This window comes from Musca autumnalis, unplaced genomic scaffold, assembly GCF_047663935.1.
Source record: "Musca autumnalis isolate F117 unplaced genomic scaffold, ASM4766393v1 scaffold_3, whole genome shotgun sequence".
NCBI lineage: Eukaryota > Metazoa > Arthropoda > Insecta > Diptera > Muscidae > Musca > Musca autumnalis.
Window position 1 is genome coordinate 181474223 of NW_027411866.1, and position 19780 is coordinate 181494002.

Here is a 19780-nt window from a genome sequence, read left to right on the forward strand (position 1 = left end):
GTACCTCCCGATTTTCGGTATTTTGAAAGTTTTAGCTTAATTATCCTACCAAAATGGCTGAAATTTGGTACGTAGTCTTCTTTAGGGCTATAAAACTTTCCCCCAGAATTTTGTCGGTATCGGTCCACACCTTCATATAGCCCCCATAGAACGGTACCTCCCGATTTTAGGTATTTTGAAGGTTTTAGCTTCATTATCACACCGAAATGGCTGAAATTTGGTACTTAGTCTACGTTGGTGGTATAAAACTTTCCCCCAGAACTTTGTCGGTATCGGTCCATGCCTTCATATAGCCCCCATAGAACGGTACCTCCCTATTTTCGGTATTTTGAACGTTGTGGCCTCAATATTCCACCGAAATGGCTGAAATTTGGTATTTAGACTTCTTTGGGGGTACTCAAACTTCCCCTTAAAATTTGTCGGTATAGGTCCACGCCTTCATATAGCCCCCTCCCGATTTTGCGTATTTTGAAGGTTGTGTCTTCAATATTCCACCAAAATGGCTGAAATTTGGTATTTAGTCTTCAATGTGATATAAAACTGTTCGCCAGAAATATGTCTGTACAGGTCCACGCTTTCATATTGCCCCATTTCTGACTAAAATTCGTCGCTATAGGTCCACGTTTCGATATAGCCCCCATAGAACGGTACCTCCGGATTTTCGTAATACTGAAGATTGTGACGTCAATATCCAACTGAAATGGCTGAAATTCGTTATTTCGTCTTCCAAGAGTTATATAATATTTCAGAAGAGTATTATCAGTATAGGTCCACGTCTTCCTATAACCCCATAGAAACTTACTTCTTGATTTTCGATATTTTTAGTTTTAGCCACAGAAATATAGGAAATTTGGTATTTTGCCTTCTTTGAGCCTAAAAACTTTCCGCCAGAAATTTGTCGGTATAGATCGACTTTTTGAAATAGCCCCCATAGAATGGTGCCTCACATTGTTTTACCGAAATTGCTGAAATTTAGTATTAAGTCTTCTTCATACACGAAAGGAAACTAATTATTCCATTTTACTTCTTCTTCTACTTTACTTGTGGTGGAGGGTATAACTTAACGCCGTTCTTACTTGTTGTCAATTATAGAACAGCCTTCTTCTGAACATCATGGTAGAAAAAGTTTCTACGATATGAAAACGTCAAAAGAAATGGCACAATATAAACCAATAGCCACATGTTACTTGCTTATGCTTATGATATTGACATCATGGGCACGGTGCTACACCAAACTTTAATTGGGGAGTTTTTATGGACTCCGAAATTGAGAAAATATCAAAAAAAAAGCCGGAGCGCTTTTTATATAAATTGCAGTGAAAGTTCACATTTTTAGTATGTTTTTAGTTTTTCACGATTTTGCTTGGAAACGGCAAGTCCTATCGAAATGGGTTTAGAGAAAATATTGCATGGCATTGTATCATAACTAAAATGGGTTTGGCAGAAAACAGCGAAAAGAGCAAGGTGATGATATCGACGCGAAATGCGCCCATAGAACTGTGGAAATTGGTATATATAATTTTGAGGTAGTAAACACAACAAACAACATCAGTTGTGAAATATGAAGAACAATAGGACTGACTAACAGATGCTGCCTTGGCTTAAGGAAGCAGTTTAAAAACAAAGCCACATCTCGACAAATAAAAGTAACACTTTATATAACACTGATACCAACCATATATGGTGCCAAAGTCTGGGTAAAAAATATTCTAAAGATCTACGGGCCGATATGCGCTTACGGTGAATATCGACGTCGTATGAACCACGAGTTATATCTTCTGTACGAGGACCATTGTGTAGCTGAATGTATCGAGATATGACCATATATTCAAAGACTTTCCTATCGTCAGATGCTTTGAAATTGATTGCAAATGTCTGAAGTATCGTGTTTCATAACCCCGTAATACTTAACAAATGCGAAGCTATGTACTTCAAAACGTCAAAATTGCGTCATTGTAACACAGGTAAAAAGCAAACATGTATGATTTTTATTTCTGATGCATTTAGTTGAATTTTTGAGAAACAATGCATTAGTGTGCGACTGAAATATTGGAACGAAACTACGAAGCATCTGACGAAATGGAAGTCAGTTAAACATTTTAAAATCATTTTGTGAGTGAGGCTTCTTGTTGTCGAATCACCATATATGTAAGATTTCTAATCTTAAATAAAAACTCATCAAAAGATGAAACAGAGGGATATGTTAGTAGTAGTTAGTAATCGCCATGTTGTACCTCGGCTCTAGTAGTCGGGTTGAAGCGACTCTGCTATGTAGTAGTGTAGATAATACTCGGCCAAAAATAAAAAAATGAATGTCAAAATTTTGGTACAACATCTGGCAACTCTGACAGCTATGACATGGACCTTTTTAAAAATACATTAGTTTTTGTTTCATTCTAACGCGATCTTTTTAAGAATAGCTTCAAAATCGGAACATTTGACCAATATTTTTTGTTGTGAGTAGAGTTGGGTAATCTAATTCCTAGTTCCTTGTACTAGTTCCAAAACGTATGAGTAACATCATGAAATATAACGTGTGATAATAAGTATACACAGTTTGTTCAAAGAAAAAATGTGGGCCATTGGAACTGCGAAGTAAACTAGATAGTTCCAAATAGTTCCTTTGGCACAACTCTAGTTGTGAGTACAACCTATATTTTAAGTTCAAGTAAATATATAAGATCAATATTAAAACTTTTACCAATTTTCAGACAGAAATTTTGATTTTTTTAATCCGCTAAATCCGTTGGATTTTATGTTGTTTTGGATTTTTTTTTTTGTTTCCCCAAGCCTATTTTTGCATCATAAGATAATCGGGACCTTTGCTCATGTCATTTTGTATTAACAGCATAAAACAATTCTTATCGTATACCCCCTCCAGAGGGGAAAAGGGGTGGATGTTACGCTCGTGGTTTCTTAAAACACTCTTCGCAGCATCACAAAGCTGTAACCGGCGCATTGGCTTGGTTTTCACACTCTAATTATTTTTGGCCACTTTCTCCATACAAGTGGATCCACTGTGCATTGTCTGTATTAGTAGTAGTCTCAATGATACTCAGTTGTGGTAGTTGGATTTATGTTACTCGTTGGGCACCATTGGTTAACTCCACATGGAACTAGAAGCCATGATCGTACTAAGCATGGCAATGGAAAGGTCCATTTAAATGCTATTCGTCCGCATGTGTCCTACAAGAATACTGATATAGGCGTAAATTAACATTTTTGAACTTTTCATAACTTTTCCAAGCTCTAACCTCCGTTGAAATTTGCGCAAGGCTACACGTTCTAGTTATACCCTCAGCATTTATGCTAACGAGGGTATATACACTTTCATACGGGCAAAATGTGCCTCATCGAAATAATGTTTTTAGTCCCCAAGTATGTTTGGACGAAATACGTTTCAGACAATTTGGAATTGATTTAGCAATGTCCGTCCGTCTGTCTGGTGCGGACGATAAACTCTCGAACGGTCTAAAATTTGGCTTTCGTAATATTTTGTCCAAACTTAGTTTAAGTTCGAAGATGGGTTATATCGGTCCACTCCTTCTGGTACCTCCCCCACAAAAGTTCGAAATTTTGCAGAAAACTTGTGCACATCTAAACTCCTGAAGCGAGAAAAGAATTTGGTCCATACTTTGCACATCGTGAAATTTCTACCAGATTTAGATAAGTTTCCAATATAGACTCAATCGGTCCACTCCTTCGGGTACCTCTCACACATAAGTTCGAAAAAGTTCAGTTTAAGACCTGCTCTCGAATCGCTATGATTTTTATTGTAACAATTTGCATCCACTGCCCCCCATACGACGGTACATGCTTCATCAGAGGCAATTCCATACTTCCTCAGAAAATAGCCTGAAAGTTGCTGAAAACCCCTTTGACACCGTGTGCAGTGGTTGGAGCGCAAGATAACTCCTGAACAGATATGTCGATTCGGTCCAACATGTGGTCTTCGTAATATTTGGTACAAGATAAGGCATATCGGTCCACTCTTTGAAGTACCTCCAAAATTAAAAAATGTTCGGAAAAATTGTGCGCACGATAACTCTTGAAGGGAGTGGCCGATTTGGTCCATACTTTACACATTCTAATATATCTACCAGATATAGATCAGGTTCGAATATGTACAATATTTGTCCACTCCTTCGGGTATCTCCCACACAAAATTTTGGATAAATTCACTTTAAGACCTGCTCTCGAATCACTTTGCATTTCGTTGAAGCATTTACGACAGTTTTTTTTAAAGGGCAAGTCCATACTTCTTGAGAAAACGGTCCGAAAGGTGTAAAAAACCCTATGGCACCATAAGTAGTGGCTGGGGGGCTCGAACATAATACTGCGTTCGTCCACCCTTTGGATATCGTAATATTTCTTCGAATATTAGATGCAAATTGAAGGTGGTACTTATAGGTCCATTTCTTCCGGTGCCTACCCCACAAAAGTTTGAAAATATTCGCTAAAATGGCAAGGGCAATATCTCACAAACGGAGCAACCTATTTGGTCCAAACTTCGGATCTTGAAATATTTCGTCCAAGCTTAGTTTATGTTCAAATTTGGGCCCTATCGGTAAAATCCTTGGGTTACCACAAGGGTTTGTTAGAGGATCCTTTGGAGATTTTTACCGAAGAGTTCCCTAGTAGCCCCTTTTGCAGCGATATTATGTTTTTCGTAGGCTAGTATGTTATAAAAGTCATATCTATCGATACCCCGCAAATTTTTGAGTTTTAATCCAATCCATATTTTTGTCGCCAAAAATTTTGAAAACTTCCCTAAATACAAATTTTTTTGTTTTTGGAAAAAAAGTATTTCAATCCACAAGCTGAGGGTATATCTCTGTCGGCAAAGCCGACTTATACTTTTTTACTTGTTTTTTGACAAAATTACAGCAAAAACACAATAGAAAATACATATACTTTTAACTTGCCAGTTTTTATAAGTTATTTTTCACAATATTTATAACATTTCCTCGTCCAAACGTGTTTCTATACCTGTATTTTATTTCTTTACATTTGCTAATAATTCTTCCAAAAAGTAACAAAATTAGGTCAGCTGAGATGTTTTTGCAACAAGTTGTAAACATTAAATACACACACACACTCACGTAAAAAAACAACATAATATTTTTTGTTGTAATTTCATTATATAGTAAATTATGTGAAATAATTTATTTGCTATTGAAAGTTAACCTTATATTGTTAATGGTTTTCACATTCACAGATGATACAAATGACCCTTTTGGGTATAACTTGATATGGGACGACCTCTATGCTAGTAGAATTGAATGTACTTGGTGTAATGTTACACTTGATACACTTTATGTGATGTGTTTGCTGCTATGAATTGGTTTATTTGTGTGTTTGTGACTATTATGTTTGCTGAATACCACATTTCTACCTCAGACAAAGGATGTTTATATACAAAAGTTATTTGGGAAAATATTGTGTATGGGTGTGTGTGTCTCGGTGTCTGTGTACAAATGATTTACGCGTCCTAATCAACAACAAGAACACAACACAAATCCCTGGAAATCTAATACAACCCCAACTGAAATGACAAAAATCAAATATCCTCTTTTGTGGTATTAGTATTGTCGAGACTAATTTACCATTTGCACAATACCATCAACACTCAAGTGTACGCTGGCACCGGAAAGCTGTATTTAATTATTGTCCTAGTATTTGTGTAAAAACTAATTCAGGATAAAATGGTTCACTGCAAATAACGAGTTTAAGTATTTAATAGGATTACAGATATTAACGCTGGAATATATTCCAACTAATTGGACCAGAAAAAGTTGTATTGAAAGAGTTGCTAAATTTAGAAATGTTTATTTATAATGAATAGACATTTATTGTATTATTGAGATATCTTAAATTTTATTTTTTATATTTTATACTAGCTGACCCGGTCCGCGTTACTGTCCCTTTTTTTAGGTTTTCCGTGTAAACATTTGTAACCTACCTACATTTGTATCTATCTCCACATTTTTATACCCTCAGCATTTATGCTAACGTGCCTCATCGAAATAATGGTTTTAGAACCCAAGTATGTTTAGACGAAATGTGTTTCAGACAATTTGGAGTTGATTTAGCCATGTCCGTCCGTCTGTCTAACTGGCTGGATCGCACGATAACTTTCGAGCGAATGAACCGATTCGGTCTAAGATTTGCGTTTTGTAATCTTTTGTCCAAACTTAGTTTAAGTTCGAAAACGGGTTATATCGGTCCACTCCTTCCGGATAACCCTTGAAGGGAGTAACCGATTCGGTCCATACTCTGCACATCGTGAAATTTCTACCAGACATAGATGAGGTTCCAATATGGACCCAATTGGTCCACTCCTTCGGGTACCTACCACACAAAAGTTCAGTTTTGACCTCGAATCGCTTTGATATTTATTGTAACAACTTGCATTCAAAGCCCCCATAAGTTCGAATATAAGGCATATCGGTCCTCTCGTTCAAGTACCTCCCCACCAAAAGTTAAAAAATTTTCGGAAAAATTGTGCGCACGATAACTCTTGAAGGGAGTGACCGATTTGGTCCATACTTAATATATCTACCAGATATAGATCCGGTTCGAATATGGACTATGTTTGTCTACCCCTTCGAGTACCTCCCACACAAAATTTCGGATAAGTTCACTTTAAGACCTGTTCACGAATCACTTTGATTTAAGTTGAAGCAACTTGCATTCGCTGCCTCAATGAGAAAACAGCCCGAAAGGTGTAAAAAACCCCTATGGCACCATATGTAGTGACTGGAGAGCCCGAACTGAATACTGTGTTCGTCCATACTTTGGATATCGTAATATTTCTTCGAATATTAGATGAAATTCGAAGGTGGTGCTTATAGGTCCACTTCTTCCGGTAACTCCCCCACAAAAGTTCGAAAATATTCGCTAAAGTGGTACGCGCGATATCTAATAGACGTAGCAACCGATTTGGTCCAAACTTTGAATCTCTAAATATTGTCGAAACTTTCTTTATGATTAAATTTGGGCCGTATCTGTCCAATACTTGGAGTACCACCCACACAAATATTCAACATTTTTGTGTGGTTAAGGGTCTGGTCGAGGGTCCTTTGGACATTTTTACCGAAGGTTTTCGTTTACAGCGATATTATGTTTTTCGTAGGCTGGTATTGTAAAGGAGACCTATCTATCGATATCCCCCGCAAATTTTTGAGCTTTAATACAATCCATATTTTTGTCGGTTCATACGCCCAAAATTTTGAAAACCTCCCTAAATATATAAGTTTTTAGGGAAAAATTTCTTTAAATCCACACAGGCTGAGGGTATAAATCTGTCAGCAAAGCCGACTGCTACTTTTTTATACCCTCCACCATAGTATGGAGGGTATATTAAGTTTGTCATTCCGTTTGTAACACATCGAACTAATCATTTGCGACCCTATAAAGTATATATATTCTTGATCAGGATAAAATTCTAAGACGATCTAGCCATGTCCGTCTGTCCGTCCGTCTGTCCGTCCGTCTGTCCGTCTGTTGTAATCACTCTAGCGTCCGCAATAATTTAGATAGAGGGCTGAAATTTTGCACCCGAGGGTCTTTTTTCCATAGGCAGGTCAAGTTCGAAGATGGGCAATATCGGTCCACTCTTTGGTATAGCCCCCATATAACGGTACCTCCGGATTTGAGGTATTTTGACGTTCTTCGCCACATTTGCAGACCGAATTAGCTATAATTTGGCACTTAGGGTTCCTAGTGATCAACAAACTTATATCCCAAAGGATACGGGCATAGGTCCATGTTTTGGTATAGTCCCCATATAACGGTACCTCCCGATTTTCGGTATTTTGAGAATTTTAGCCACAATTTTTAACCGAACTAGCTGTAATTTGCCATTTGAGGTTCTCAGTGGCCATGAAATATCTCCACCAACCATCGTCAACATAAGTCCATGTTTTGGTATAGCCCCCATATATCGGTACCTCCCGATTTTCGGTATTTTGAGAATTTTAGCCACAATTTGTAACCGAACTATCTGCAATTTGACATTTGAGGTTCTCAGTGGTCATGAAACGTCTCCACCAATCATCGTCAACATAGGTCCATGTTTTGGTATGGCCCCCTCATAACCGTACCTCCCGATTTTCGGTATTTTGAGCATTTTAGTTACAATTTTTAACCGAACTTGCTGTAATTTGACATTTGAGGTTCTTAGTGGTCATGAAACATCTTCACGAGACATCGTCAATATAGGTCCATGTTTTGGTATAGCCCCCATATATCGGTACCTCCCGATTTTCGGTATTTTGAGAATTTTAGCTACAATTTTTAACCGAACTAGCTGTAATTTGCCATTTGAGGTTCTCAGTGGTCATAAAACATCTCCAACGATACATCGTCAACATAGGACCATGTTTTGGTATAGCCCCCATATAACGGTACCTCCCGATTTTCGGTATTTTGAGAATTTTAGCTACAGATTTTAACCGAAATAGCTGTAATTTGACATTTAAAGTTCTCAGTGGACATAAAACATCTCCAACGAAACATCGTCAACATAGGTCCATGTTTTGGTATAGCCCCCATATAACGGTATCTCCTGCTTTTCGGTATTTTGAGAATTTTGGCTGCAATTTTTAACCGATCTAGCTGTAATGATCGGTATTTTGAGAATTTTAGCTACAATTTTGTCTATTCGAAAATAATCGTCAATATAGGTCCATGTTTTGGTATATCCCCCCATATAACTGTACCTCCCGATTTTCGGGAATTTTCAGTGGTCACGAAATTTCTTAAATAAAATTCGTCAACATGGGTCCATTTTTGAGGGTCTACATTGTTTTGATGAAACTACCCTCAATTTGACTCTTGAAGTTCCCTGCAGCTATAAAACTTTTCCGCCAAAAAATTTAAAGATAGGTTGACTCTTTGATATAGCCCCGTAGGTGTTACCTTTCACCTAGCTGAACACATTTTTTTTGATTAGATTAGGACAGATCCGCCGTGAGTCGAACTTCCACGTTATGACGTGATGAAATTTTTGTTAGAGACCCTGTGGGCCATCAGGAATTAGCGTTATATATTTGTTCACTGTTGCTTAAGTGCTCTACAAAAACAACAAACAAAGATATAATGCTAATTAATGATGGCTTACAGGGTCTCGCAAAAACTTCATCACGCCATAACGCGAAACTTCGACTCACGGCCCATCTGTCCTTCGGGGTTTTTAATATACTCACCATTGTCGAAAAGTTGTTACACCTAAAATTGTGAAAGGACCCTAATTATCAGAGTACGTAAAAATACTTTAAATAACATTTCCAATCGTTTCGTTTCGTATTTTCCATAGGAACAACACAAAACGAAACATAACCCTCGTTGGCCGAGCTCGCTGTTTAGTTTTGTTTTGTTAATATTCGTGAGTGCGAACAAAACGAAAAGCGAAAAGTACTCAACTCCACAAGAGCAGATAGAAAACGGAATAGTACTAAACACATGTGAATAAATCAAAATCGTTTGGTGGTTGATAAAATTCACTGTGGTAAGCTGATTGGTGGTTGATAAAATTCACTGTGGTATGCTGATGCTATCTTATAGGGTTGTTAAGCAATCACATGTGTGTGTGTCTAAGTGTGTCATTGACAATACGCACGGCAAACGTTTCCAAAAAATACTTCTTGTTTCGGTGGTGAATGAAACAACTCGGCAAAGCATAACCGAAGTTACATTTCCGCAATCGTACGGTTTCCATCTTTTTACATTGAAAAGTTTGTGTTTTTGTTTTGGTTGTGAGAATGAAACGATTCACAGAAGCTGAAAAGTTTGTGGCTTTGTGTGATTGGTACGGGAATCGTTTTGTTTGTTTCCGTTCATTGCTAATTATTCCATTTTAATTAAGACTTTTTTATGGTGGAGGGTATAAAAAGTTCGGCCCGGCCGAACTTAACGACTTTTTACTTGTTACTTGTTCAGATGTAATTCGAATCAGTATAGTTGTATGTCGAGAATTCCATTTGTGTTTCGAAACATTTCAATTGTAATTCGAAATATTCAATTTGTAATTCGAATTATTCCATTTGTAATATGAACTATTCCATTTGAATTTCGAATTATTCTATTTGTAATTCAAAGTATTATATTTGTAATTTAAACTATTTTATTTGTAATTCGAATTATTTTTTATTCGATTTTTTATCAGCATAAAAATAAGACAATAAAGCGATGTCCTTCAGGTGAAATCAAGATACAGCTCGCAATATTTACCATAGAATTTTTTAATTTGGTACAAAACTTTATTTTCGATATTTTTAAGGATTTAGCCGCATTATCCTATAGTTGGGAATATGTCCGCATATAATGGTCGGTACAGACCCAGGGTGCTTCCTGGTTCCCAGAAGGATATCTCCCGGTTTTCGGCAAGGGTTTTAGCTAAATTAATCAACCGAAATGGCTATAATTCGGTATTAAGTCTCCTTTGGAGGCATAAAATATTTCTACACAGAATTATTGGTTTAATTCCACGTCCTGATATAGCTACCGTCGGACAGTACCTCCCGATTATAGATATTTTGGAGGTTTTAGTTTTATTATCCTTCCGAAATGGCTACAATTTGGTATTTAGTCTTCTTTGTGGGTACAAAACCTTCCCGAATGGAATATTTCGTACATGTCCATGTTTTATATAGCTTCCAAAGAACGGTACTTCCGGATTTTCGGTCACCTGGTCACTCCACTGACCAGTATAAAAAAATAGGTAAAACCCTATTCTCAGACCCAAAAACTCCACATACAAAATTCCATCAAATTCGGTCCTGCCGTTGTGGAGGAGTTTAATTTCGAACATCATGACAGACTTGAAGACTTGAAGTGATTTTATAAAATGCCGTTAAATGTCAAACGAATAGAATAATTGCAGCCAACATTTTTTTAAAAATCTTACTGAGATGTTGGTCTAATAAAATAAAAAAAGACATATAATTTACAGTTGCAATCCGTACTTATAATTTTTTGAAATTTGGATGTTGCCTGTGGACAACATTGGGCCATTGTGGTGATAAAGTGGTTATATTAGTGGAAGTAGAAGGTGCTGGTTAGTGGTATTCAATGAAATACAAAGGGTAATTGGGACATTCGGGCTTGTGAAAAATGTTGTATTTATATTATTATTCGAAGACTGGACTTGAATATACATATTAGGAATTTGTAAGACATCAAGCGAATATCAATATCAATGATGACAATTTTATGAATTAGATGAAGGTCAATATTATCAGGTTTAGAGCCTGCATACAAAATAGAAAATATTTTTCAAACGCTTCTACTCTGAAAAATGTCAATATGAGCACTTCAAATTATATGATCACCACCATGTAGTCAAAATTGGCTAATTCGTGAACTATATATGATAAATATAGACCAATTTTCCATTTCATTTTCATCAATTGTCCTCTAGAATTAAACAAACTATTCAGTTTACACTTTTCCACATCATGAATAATAAAAATATAACGGTAATACAAAGACTTAAGAAACAAACCTTGTTAATTTTTATAACCACAATGGTCTACAGTCAACATTTGGTAACTCCCTAACCACGAGGAATTTATAATAATTTGTTTGCAGAGGATTATTTTTGCGGCTACTAATCATAATAAATATGAAAAATATTTTTATCTCTACGGAAAAAATTGGGGATTCAAAGGTTTAATTTATTTTAAATATTATTCTAACGTTAGTGTTACTTTTAACTTATTAATCTATTTATAAATTTTTGTTTCAGATAACGAAGTTATGCAAAGTATCAAGAACATACATTTATGAGGAGGTAAGGTATGTATAAATATTAATTAAACCCTACACCACAATGCGTCGTAGACCTCTCATGTGGTGTACCAAAATGCATATATCGAAGAGATAAAGCGATTTTGAGATTTGTATCCGTCCGTCCGTCCATTAAAAATGGTACGCACGCTACAGACCGCAATTATGGACCGATCTTCACGAAATTTTGTATGCAGGTCGGGTTCATACCAGATTGACCCCTATCGTTTTTGGCGCTAGGGGGTGAAATGGACCAAAAACAAAATTTGTATCCAATTTTGTAGCGGTTCCGTAGGTCGCAATGGTAGTCTTATCGGCGCGAAATTTTGAGTAATGTTTTAGTTTATGACAAAGAAGGAGGTTGCAATTTAACATCATGATTTATATTTAGAAGAGGAACGCTTGACCTTTCCATTGATGCTAATTATATCGATGTGCATGGTCAGATAACAGAGTTACATCCTAATATATGAAGGGATCCCTCAGTTTTAATTGTAGGTAATGTAATCTTAATCACGCTAGAGATCGCAGTTATAGTTCAATTCTGACAAAGTTTTTCACGAGGTAATAGTTTCTGTCAAGGATAGTTTCTGATAATGATCGGGTAGTATTTAGCGTGTAAAATTGACCATACCTTTTGTGGCAAAAATATCCAAATTTAAGTTTTAATAATCAGTAAATTAAATTGTTGGGGGAATATTCGGACAACTTACGAAAACTGAACTTGAAGACCAACTCTTGACCTCTCACTTGATGCAAATTATATCAATGTAGCAGTAGATAAAGGAATTACTGTCTAACATCACAGTGTGTCTGAACCAACTTTGTATGGGAAGATTTTGCATATTATGAATCTACAATTAAAAATGAGAAGAAAAAAAAAAACAAAAAAAAAAAATGGACGAAAGGAATTTTTAAATAAATCGCGGTCAAAGTTCACATTTTTAGGGTTTTTAGGTTTCCACGATTCTGCTTGGAAACCGCAAGTCTTATTGAAATGGGATTAGAGCAAATATTGCAGGTATGAAAATTCTCGACAAGATTGACCTTCATGATATCTTCGTAGTTTTACAATTATTGAGGTATAGAAGTTGAAATTGGGACCGCTTTGCAGATTCTGAACCAGCAATTTGTATAACCAGCAATTTGTATAGATGAGAACAATTTAAAAACAATAAAAAATCGGCGGAGGGATTTTTAAATAAATCACGGTAAAAACTCACATTTTAGAGTTTTTTAGGTTTTCAGGATTTTACATGGAAACCTCAAGCCCTATTGTAATGGGACTAAACTAGTAAAAAAGTATCAGTAGGCTTTGCCAGCAAAGATATACTTTCAGCCTATGTGCATTTAAACTTTCATCTACGGACAGATCGAATATATTTAGAGTCTTTTCAGAATTTGGGTCACCAAATTTTTGGACATATGAATTTGCCGAAAAAGATGTGGATTAGTTCAGAAATGTTGGGGAGGAGGTACTTAAAGGAATTATTTCATTAGGGAAGTTGATCTTATCTTGGGAGTCATATATTTTCGATAGATAATGCTCCAACTAATCATTTCAGTGGGTCATCGTCATAACACTATGCAACACTGAAAATGCAAACAACTTCTAGTATGCATTTTTTGAAATTACATATTGAGACTACAAAAGCCCTACTAGGGTTTTGTTCTGTCAGGTCCAATTCGGATTTTATGGTCTCTTCTTAACCGGGCTAAAACTACAGTTTTTTGCATTTATCTGACCTTCATCTCAGAAACGATTTGGATATTGACCATGCTGCCTTTGGCAATATTGTAGCCCTAAACTAGTAGAACTTATCTTTTGAACAGACCACATAAGAAAACCTCGATCTGGGGCATCAAAATCGATAAAATATAGTATCAGCTAAACTATTGGGAGTTGAACCAAGTAACCATTTGCAAAAATATTCCAAATAAAGTTCTTGAGAACATTCTGAAACTCTAAAATGCTTACTTCATGTCACTTCAGCTGTATTTTGCATCAAATCTTTTACAACACATTAACAGTCTATTCTCGCATTTCGGATTTCACCACGTTATTGCCTTATTTATTAAATAGGCGTTGAAAAATATACTAAAAACATATAGGCATTTTACAACAATGACATGTTCTGAAGAGTTGTGTATTACATTCCAGCGAATATTTTTCCGAAAGAAAACATTAAGAAAAAATAACGGTTTTGGAGATATGGTGCAAAGTGTATACAATTATGGAAATTTTCGATATTTTATAAAATTCGATGCAATAAATGTTGTTTTTCGAGTTCACTATTTCACAAAATATTTTATTCTTGTCCTTATCTACAAATTTGCTTCAGAGGTCAGAAGAAGATTCGCATTGGTTTCAGAGATATAGCGCTGAATTGCTTTAAAAAGTCAATATTTAACCATGTTAAGATGGAGCGATAAAATCCCAGCTGGATCTGACACAACAAAACCCAATTAGGGTTTCTGTCGGTTGTGTCTGTACTTTCAAAAAATCCTCAGCTAACAATTTGGCACAAGATTACCTTAAAAATGTTGCACACTGTAATTTTTGGACCAGTATGCCAGGAAGCATGAATTTATCCGCGGAAAACATAATATCGCTTTAAAAAGGACCACAACGAACAGCATCAGTATACATTTACAAAGGATCTTCGAACAGACGTTAAACTGCACTTAGATACAAACATCGAACTTTTGTGGCTTAAACTAAAATTGGGCAAAATAATAGGAGATCCAAAGTTTGGACCTAATTGATTAGCCCGTTCATGATATTCATATTGGGGGAAAGTACCGAATGTTGTGGACAGGTATTGCTCAACTTCGTACTGAAACTATGTTTGGACAAAATACTACGGAGGCCGAATTTTGCATCAAATCGGTTGATGAGTTCGAGAGTTATCGTGCTCTCCACCCACTAAATATGGTGATATGGGGTTTTTTATATATTTCGGGATGTTTTCTCAAGAAGTATGGACTTGCCCCTGAAAAAGACTTTTACCGTTGCAATTGAAGCAGCGAATGCAAGTGTCTTCAACAAAAATCAAAGTGATTCGAGAGCAGATCTTAAATTGAACTTGTCCGAAATGTTGTGTGGGAGGTACGCGAAAGATTGGACAAATATAGTCCATATTCGAACCTGATCTATAGCTAGATATATTAGGATGTTTAAAGTATTGTGGGGGTGGTACCTGAAGGAGTGGACCGATATGGCTTATCTTCGAACTTAAACAAAGTTTGGACAAAATATTAGGAAAGCCAGATGTTGGACCGAATCGGCAGATCCGTTCGAGAGTTATCTTGCGCTCCAACCACTACATACGGTGTCATAGGGTTTTTTGAAACTTTCGGGCTATATTCTTAGTAATTATGGACTTGCTCCTGATGAAACTTGTACTGTCGTATAGGGGACAGTGAATACATGTTTTTGCAACAAAAATGAGTTCGAGAGTTATCGTGCTCTCCACCCACTAAATATGGTGATATGGGGTTTTTTATATATTTCGGGATGTTTTCTCAAGAAGTATGGACTTGCCCCTGAAAAAGACTTTTACCGTTGCAATTGAAGCAGCGAATGCAAGTGTCTTCAACAAAAATCAAAGTGATTCGAGAGCAGATCTTAAATTGAACTTGTCCGAAATGTTGTGTGGGAGGTACGCGAAAGATTGGACAAATATAGTCCATATTCGAACCTGATCTATAGCTAGATATATTAGGATGTTTAAAGTATTGTGGGGGTGGTACCTGAAGGAGTGGACCGATATGGCTTATCTTCGAACTTAAACAAAGTTTGGACAAAATATTAGGAAAGCCAGATGTTGGACCGAATCGGCAGATCCGTTCGTGAGTTATCTTGCGCTCCAACCACTACATACGGTGTCATAGGGTTTTTTGAAACTTTCGGGCTATATTCTTAGTAATTATGGACTTGCTCCTGATGAAACTTGTACTGTCGTATAGGGGACAGTGAATACATGTTTTTGCAACAAAAATCAAAGCGATTCGAGAGCAGCTTCTGAACTGAACTTTTCCGTAATTTTGTGTGGGAGGTACCCGAAGGAGTGGACAGACTGAGACTATATTGGAACCTCATCTAAGTGTGGTTATTCATTTCAAAAGTTATTGTGCGCACAAATTTTCCGAACATTTTCGAACTTTTGTGGGGGAAGTCCGAAAGTTGTGGATAGGTATTGCCCATCTTCGAACTTAAACTAAGTTTGGACAAAATATTACGAAAGCTAAATTTTGGACCGAATGGGTTGATCCGTTCGAGAGTTATCGTGCGCTCCAGCGAGCCAGACAGATCAACTCCAAATTGTCTGAAACGGCTTTCGTCCAAACATACTTGGGATCTAAAACCATTAATTCGATGAGGGATATAAAAAATGTTGTAGAGAATGTTCACTGCTACAAAATTTTCTTTAGTCCACTTCGATAGGAATTCCGGTTTTCAAGCAAAATCCTGAAAACCTAAAAATATGACCTTTGACAGCGACTTATTTAAAATCCCTTCGTCGATTACACTGTACAACAAATTTGAACTTTTTTTAAAATTACAAGAAACCCCGCACAGATTATGAAAGAGGACCGAAAAAAGAAGACACGTGTATCGGCGTTTTGAAAGTTTACGGAAGTAACCTAAATAGGCAAGTTCCGCCTGTTTCTACAGGTTTGATCTGATACGATCTCATTTTAAAGGAGTTTTTAAACGTTTTTGAAAAAAGAGACCAAAAAGACCCGTTTAGTGACTCGCATGAGGGTTAATTTTTTTCATAAAAAGATACCCCGCATTGTTGTCAGTAATATTGCCAAAGACACTTTATACCTAAAATGCAAGGATTCCAAGGAATCTGATGTCGAATATTTCGAAACCTGTAGAAACAGGCGGAACTTGCCACGCCCATTTAGGTTACTTCCCGACGTAAACTTTAAAAACGCCGATACAAGTGTCTTCTTATTTTTGGTCCTCTTTCATAATCTGGCCGAATTATCTCGTAATTATTTTTTGTGTTGTACAGTGTTACTTGTTTTTCTTTTTTTTTTTGATTTTTCTTATCTATGTACATTGGAGATTCAGAATCTGCAAAAACATCCCAGGCGTAAGCACCTTCCACATAACATTGTTTTGTAAGGAGGCGATACAGTCAGTAAAACCGAGGAACAAATCATACATGTCAATCTTGTAGAGAATTTTCACAGCTTCAGCATGAGCTCTAATTTCATTTCAATAGGAATTGTGGTTTCCAATAAATAAACCTGTTTTGTTTTTTTTTTTAATTTTACATACATACATGCATATTAAAGTGGTTTTAAAAAATCGATTTCGGATTTTTTTATGTGGCACCCTCCTAACATGTTTAGTTTTGTTTAAAATTAAGATTACCAAAGTTTAAGCTCAATCGGAATATGTTAACCCGTGCCACTGGGGCCTAAAAATTTCCATGGGCCCTTTATATAGCTAATATTTAAATCTGACCCGATTTTCAAAATTTTTTGTAGGATTATTTGTTTAGCCACCACAAAGAACTGGTAAACTGTTTTCATCGGATGGACAATAAATGTGGTCTGTAGAGCGATTTCTTTAAAATTTTTATTGGGCCAAAGGCGAATTTGTATAGGACCAAAGGCGAATTTTCACAAAATTTGTTTGCAAGTGAAGTTGCTCGAGTTTAGGAAAGAAATTCTCGATCAGAGTGTTTCTTTGCACACGTATCTATTTGAGCGGGCAATTGACACTTGGGTATAAAAAGTTTCTTGTTGAAAAACAAGAAACAAGGGAACTGATGAAGATCTGTGGCGAGATCTGAAACTATAGTCTTCCCTGCCTAACCCCTTTGTAAACATCGCCAATTTTTTCCCACTAATAAATTAAAGTTGTTTTAATAAAATATTAAAACAACGACTATGGGATTAAACCTGACTATTTTGAAAAACAAAATAGAAGTCGTCATCCCAAATAATAAACGCCAACCCTCCTTATTATTATTATAATTATAAATGCTCGTTTGTAAAATTAGAACAACGTATAGTAATGCTGACATTTAATATCTCTCCCTGCTTTTCAACATTATCCTTTGATGTCTACATTCGTAAAACAAGGCAACAGAATGTTAATGTCGAAAACATCATCACTTGTTGTTATTTTTGGTAACTCATCTTTGTTAGCTGAATTTTATTATGTTCTTGGAAAGCGTTGCATATAACAGACTTCACTTTCATTCATTAAAACCTTCATTATAGTTTTCGCCAGCGAGTTTAAAAATAAATAGCTAAAAAATGTTGAGTAAATGAACTGGATTTTCAAAGAAGCGTTCGGTGTTACTTTGAAAAGGGCACAAAGTAAAAGCTTTCTCAGAATTATTCAAAGAGAAAACATAATTAATTATTAAATTACTTTTCGTTAGAATTTAGTGTTTTTGTTAGTTTTTATTTTTTTTTTCTAGATTGTGACGTATCTACAGAAAGCTTCTATTTTAATTGATTGATTTTTAACGGATACAATGGATTATTCTAAGGAAAACGAGTGATGTTAACACACAGATTGATGTTCCTTTTTTAGTAAGATTTTTGCTTAAAAGTTAATTAATATGAATTTCCACACAATTTCAAACATTTGAAATCATACATAATTGTTTTCCTTTGAATCTTGGATTGAACAAAATTTACAAAAACCTTCACTAACATTTCAAATGTTCAACATTGTGTGAATGAAATTTACTTACAGTTGTAACGAGTTCTTAAAAGATTTTGTGTAACTTTTAATCACATTTTCAACTATAATTTGTCTAATGAATGCTGCTGAAAGTCTTGCATAAAATTTGTTTCATAGTTGCGATTGTGTTTGTTCGTATTTAACAAATGTCTGTTCGAAATTGTAATGCCAGTCCAATTATTTTCTTTCCCTGCAGTAAGCTATGAATAACAACATTTCATTGGTATTGAATAATGATCAGCCATAGAATCGAACATACTCACACAGACAAACGCAGTCATTGTGATATTCACATATCCCATTTTACAAAACACACACACGTACTTATCTTGGTGTCCGTAACAGAAGTTTCTTTGTCTTTAGGATGTTTGTTCAGCATCCTTTTGAAAGATGACAAACAATGATTTTGACATTTTCGTAAATCACAGACTATTTCTGTTTACCCTTGCATCATTCATGCCCACTCTCTATCTCTCCTTCTTTCCCCATTGTCTATCTCAACTATAGTTTGTTTGATGCTTGACTTTAAAAAGCCGTAACTGAAGCAGCAGCATCATAAAGAAACTTAAAACCCCTTTTTGTTGTTCTTGCTGTGTTTAAGGTCATAATGTGAGGAAGTTGTTGTAAGAATGGAGATTCAACCTTTACATTATGTGATTCTCATGAAAGTGCATTGGTTACTCGAATAGACTCACACCCACACATATATTCCCTTGCATCGACAATTATTTATAAAGAAAATCTCCTTTTCTATGTATGTGTGAGATTAATCTTTTAGTCTGTTGATGTTATTTTTGCTGCCATCTTTAGTCCTTAAAAGTCATTGAGTTTTAAACACACATGCATCCTTGCATTGGCTTGAAACGGGAAGCGATTTACCTCATTTCATGCATCATTGCCAGCACGTTGTGCACTCAGTCACTTATAAATCTTTTCATATAAATCATGCAGTTTACATTAGTTGCAAAAATGTATTTCAATATTAAATAACTCGCCATGAAGGTGATTTAACACAAACAAGGCATGAAGAAAGTTATTTAATAGCAGCAGACAGGGAAAAATTGCATTTGCATTTGTTTTTCTGCAGGATGGACTTAAATGGTAATTATTACGCATTATCTATTGGTGGGAGATGATGATTTAGACTATATTTTGCTAAGAAACAGTAACACATGATTAGTAGGGCTACAGGCTGCGCATAGGATCGTTTGGTAATCGACGGATCTGGGATCTGTTAAAGTTTAGAGTCGTTTTTTTAGGCAATGTTGT

The 19780-nt window shown here is 35.9% G+C and overlaps 1 protein-coding gene across 2 annotated transcripts in view; it reads left to right on the forward strand.

Annotated features, from left to right (window-relative positions):
- kairos overlaps positions 1-19780 on the forward strand; it is a 525872-nt gene that overhangs the window by 54356 nt on the left and 451736 nt on the right. For both annotated transcript variants that reach the window (XM_073972378.1, XM_073972379.1), the window contains exon 2: positions 11750-11794. The gene's annotated coding sequence lies outside the window, so the exon portion shown is untranslated. The remainder of the gene's footprint in view (positions 1-11749; positions 11795-19780) is intronic.